The sequence below is a fragment of the Dothidotthia symphoricarpi genome (assembly GCF_010015815.1).
Source record: "Dothidotthia symphoricarpi CBS 119687 unplaced genomic scaffold P153scaffold_13, whole genome shotgun sequence".
Lineage (NCBI taxonomy): Eukaryota > Fungi > Ascomycota > Dothideomycetes > Pleosporales > Dothidotthiaceae > Dothidotthia > Dothidotthia symphoricarpi.
In genome coordinates this window covers 13,609-18,311 of record NW_022985020.1, presented here as the reverse complement: position 1 = coordinate 18,311, position 4,703 = coordinate 13,609, and positions in this window count along the sequence as shown.

The following is a 4,703-nucleotide window of genomic DNA, read 5'->3' as shown; positions in this document are numbered from 1 at the left end:
AGTAAAAATTAGGTAGCTATATAGAGGCTAATAATACGCTTCTTCCTATATAATAAAATATAACTCTTTTATTTTTAAGTATTACTACCTATCTACTAACCCTAATATGCTAGTAGGCTTAGAGGACTAGTAGGAAAACTAGTCTAGAAGTAGAGGTAGTTAATACGTAGTTACTAGTAAGCGTTTCTAGTAACTATATACTAACTATATAATTACTTAATCTTATATATTATCTATCTATCTAAATAAACCTATGTACTTTCTAAATAGTATATTAAACTATTTTATTTACCTATAACTTAGTCTAACTTCTTTTATAATATCTTTATTAGAATATTACTAGTTTTATAAGAGTATTAATATCTAGATCTATATAGATTTTAAAGAATATAAGATAACCTTAAAGTTACTTCTTTAAATATTATTCTTTATATAATATAATAACTATATTAGATAAAGCTCTAGTAGGATTATTTTATACTAACCTCTAAATAAAAGGATTAAAATATAATAGTTTATTAATTATTAATTAACTTTAAATATTACTTATAATACTCTAAAAGCCTAGATTATAATCTTCTTATCTTTAACTATATATTATAAGTCTATAATTAACAGTAATATAGTTATATAGTAGTATTTCTTTCTTAACTTTTATAACTTATCTTTTAACTTATATCTATTTATTAATATTCTTTGTTTATTTTGTAAACTATAATAAATAAACTAAGGTAGATAATTAAAAGCTAATTTACTAATTTAAGCATTACTTAGTAGACTATACCTATATATAATAAGTTTATATAACTTTCTATATCCTCTTTTTATTTTTCTTATTATTATTATTTAAACTATAGCTAACCTATCCCTATTTACTATTATAGAGAAAGCTTCCCCTCTTACTTTATCTTTACACTACTCTATATTAATAGTAGATTTCTTTAGAAGTATAAATAGTATTACTCTATAAAGTTAAAGAGTTAGTTTAGCCCTAAGTTTTATACTAGTTACTTACTATTATCTTTTAAACCTAGCTTCTTTTATCCTTAACCCTTTATTCTCTTTAAGAGGGCTCTCTCTTTTTAGACTAGTTAGATAATAATTCCTCTAGTAACTACTTAGACTCTAACTAGTCTTAACTAGAAGAGTCTAATATTAATATTAATCTTATATACTAGAGTAATAGTATAGATAGGAATACTAATTCTCCTATCCCTATAACTAAGGATAACTATAAAAGATAATAATATATAGAATAAGGAATTCTATAATTATAACTTTAGTATAAGAGTAGCTAACCTAAGTCTTTACTAGTAGTATTTTTAAGTTCTTATAGATAGAGACCTTTCTCTATAACTACTACACTTTAAATAAGCTCTCTTAGTTTAACTTATAGAGATTAGTAATATATACCTCTACTAATATAATAAATACTAAGCTATAGGCCTTCTAGGACTCTGCTAGCCTAATATAAAAAATAGTTCTAAGCTAGGAATTATTCTACTCCTTAGTAACGCTGTACTCTAACTTAAAGAAGGTAAATAACTATAACTCTATAGTTAGGTATACCTTCTTAAGAATAAGTCTAAATAAATAAGAGTTATAAGGCCTCTTTAAGCCTACTAAAGCTAGTTTCTTCCTAAGTATATATTTCTCCTTAAACGCCTATAAGATCTACGCTAGATTCTAGAAGTAGTTATAGTTTACCTAGGTAAAGATTATCTTCTTTAGATCTTAGCTCTATTCTATATCTAGCTAATAACTAGTTTAGCCCTAAGCTATCTTTATAATTAGTAAAGTATTCTAATATATATACTATAAGTAGTTAGTTAGCTATCTACTATTTCTTTAGAGTATTTACTAATATACTATTATAGAAAGAAATTACTCTTATCTAATTAGAGGTTAATCTTATATTTATAGGTAGTATAGACTTACTAGGACACAAGAGCATATAGATACTAGTAATATACTATCTTATATATAAGCTATACTAAGAAACTTAGAAATATCTCCTAGATAGATATAATAGCCTAGATAGTATAAATAGCTATAAGGCCTATATATTTAAGGTTATTCTTCCTATCTAGAAGATTACTTACTTAATAGCTACTAGGCTATAGCGTTTACTAAAGAATAGACTATATACTTAGAAATCCCTCTATATAAGCGTAACTAAATTCCTTATAGACTAGGATACTCTAAGAATTATAAGACTCTCCTAGTATAACTTTTCTATAAGGATAAACTTCTATATATTTAGTAACCTTATCCTAGCTATTCTTTACCTTTAGTGCCTAGGCCTATTCTAAATCTATTAAACTACTATAGTATTTAAAGATAATAATAAGGCTATAGCTATATAGGCCTTTCTTCCTACCCTTTCTAAGTAGTTAAGGTATTTAGAGTTAATTATAAATAATTATATATATAGTACTATATTTAGCTCTCTAGAACTACTTCCTAAGGTAGGCTAGTAAGCTATATACGTATTTAATATTATAAGATAGATATAGATAGAGATTAGTATAGTAGTAAACTTATAGATAAGAGAGGTTACTAGCCTCCTTTCTATCTTAAAAAGAGTAATCTTAATAAGAGAAAGCTCTAAAGCTAATCTACCTATATATACCCTTTAGGATAATATTAAGCATGCCTACTCTAGTAGTAATATATAAATACGTTAATATATAAATACCTAAAGAGTAGTCTATACTATTAGCTTTATATACAGACTAAATAAAAAATAATAAAAAGCCTTTAATAAGGTAGCTCTTAATCTATATAGAGTTATAACCTTATCTCTTAATAGTACTATTATTAAAGAGAAGGATTTACTATAGTATTTTATTTATTATTATAGCTATTACTCTTACGTTTAGGCTACCCTAGAGCTTTTTCTTAAGCTAAAATCCTAGTTTAAAAAGTAAAGTCCTCTTAGGGCTATTTCTATAACAGCTACTATTAATAACTCTAAGGTAGAGATAATAAGAAGGCTTCTACTACTTCTAAGCCTATAGAAGTTCTCTCTTAAGGAGGTTACTAGATTTCTATATCTTATAAAATAGGTGCCTTAATTTAGGAGGATATATAATAGAATCCTATAGCTACTCTAGTATATACTTTTCTTATTATAAGTATATATTATATACTAGTATAAGAATAGAAATCTCTTTAAAAAATTATATAAATAGGGCTAATATCTATATACCTTATAATAGGATTTATGCAGCTAATTAGCCTATCTAAACCTATATAGGCTATATATTATTTCTTAGCTTTAACTCCTTTCTAGCTACTTTAAAGTAATAAGAGTAATATAATATTATTTAGTAAAATACTAGTAATCTACGCCTCCTTCTAACCTCCTTTAAAACTATATATAAAATGCTAACTACTTTAGGTTTAGAGTAGTATATTTCTTTTATTAATTCCTTAGTAAGTAAGATAAAAGGATAATATATTATATTACCCTACTTATTAAATAGAGCTACAGCCCTACCCCTACCTAAATTCTAGATTCCCTTAATAACCTACCTTTTTCTAATAAGATTAATAGTCTACTATAACTTCTACTTACCCTCTATCTATCTATACCTTTTATTATAACTTCTTTAACCTAGCTTTACAGCCTAGTTATAACTCCCTATAAAGTTAATTAGAACTATATTAGCTACTTTACTTATACTTCTCTCTACTTAGATAAATAATATAATACTAAGTTTATAATATACTAGTTCTACTTTACTAAGCTAGTAGAATACTATAGCCTTCCTTTACTAGCCTATAGTAACTAGCTATTTATAGCCTATAATCTAGAACTAGTACTATAGTAGATTTACTAGTATAGCTAGCTTAATAAGCTTCTTCTTACTCTAAAGTAATACCTTCTAGAAGAAGTATTCCTTAATAACTAAGTTACTTCTCCTAGAACCCTACTAAGGCTAATCTACTCTAGTAAGGTAGTAATAGTTAATAACTCTAGATATAGAAGCTTACCTTACCTCTACTAGACTATATCTAATATAGGTAAATTAGTTAAGATTATAAGTGCCCTCTTAGTATTTAATAATAAGTAGCTGCCTACTATCCTTTAGTATAGTATAGTAAGAGTTATTATTAAAATAAATCTAAAGATACCTATAGAAAAGAAAGCTAGTAAGGAAAGTAGTAATAAGAATACTAATATAGAGAGTAAAGATAATAATAAGGCTATTATAGTAATAGAACAAAGTTAGATTATAAAATATACACTACCCCTAGAATTAGAAGTAGAGAAAGAGGAGATAGAGAAGTAGGTAGAGTAGGTAAAAGAGTAGGTAGAAGAGTAGAGAAAGGAGATAGAAGAGTAGAAAGAGGAAATAGAAGAGTAGAGAGAGAAAATAAAAGAGCTAGAAGAAAAGAGATTAAAAGAGTAGCTCCCTAAAGTAATAACTACTATTCTAGATAAAACTACTATATAATAAGAAAAAAAAGTAGTAAGAGAAGAGGAAGAAGAGAAAGAAGAAAAAGAAGAGAAAAAAGAGAAAAATACAGTAGTAGATATCTCTACTATAGAGAGAGAAGATAGTTAAGAAGTTACTACTATTAAGTAGAAAGTTATTATAGTTAAAAAAGAGGCTAAGGCTAAAGTAGCTATAAAAGTAGCTATAGTTAAGAAAGAAGTAGCTATAGAAGTTATTATAGAAGTAGCTATAGTAGAG